The sequence below is a fragment of the Camelina sativa genome, unplaced genomic scaffold, assembly GCF_000633955.1.
Source record: "Camelina sativa cultivar DH55 unplaced genomic scaffold, Cs unpScaffold12412, whole genome shotgun sequence".
In the NCBI taxonomy this organism is placed as follows: domain Eukaryota; kingdom Viridiplantae; phylum Streptophyta; class Magnoliopsida; order Brassicales; family Brassicaceae; genus Camelina; species Camelina sativa.
Genome location: NW_010933452.1, coordinates 1 through 355, shown reverse-complemented (window position 1 = coordinate 355; position 355 = coordinate 1). Strand labels below are relative to the sequence as shown.

General features: G+C 30.4%; 1 long non-coding RNA gene across 1 annotated transcript; it reads left to right on the top strand.

Annotated features, from left to right (window-relative positions):
- LOC104775339 lies at positions 1-355 on the top strand. The gene is made up of 3 exons (XR_765849.1): positions 1-35; positions 126-214; positions 311-355. It is a non-coding gene; the product is annotated as an uncharacterized LOC104775339 (long non-coding RNA).

The window sequence follows — 355 nt, the reverse complement described above, 5'->3', positions numbered from 1 at the left end:
CAACAATTCCCAATTTCATCATTAACATGGCAGAGGTACTAACAATTTACTCTTTCAATATTCTTCTTTAATTATATATAGTTGTTGTGAGCAATTTTGGTAATTTAATTAAGAATATGTTACAGGGTTTGTTAAGGAACATACATGTGATTGGTGGGAAACGGAGCAAATTAACGATTTTAGATGGTATTAGTGGCATCATTCGACCTTCCAGGTATTATTTATATAAATACTACAGCATTTCTTCATTATGTTTTGTTGCTAAATTTTTTTTTGTTGTCTAAATTACTTTTATGTTTTGTTTCTTGAGATTGACACTTCTACTAGGTCCTCCAAGTTCTGGGAAGACAACATT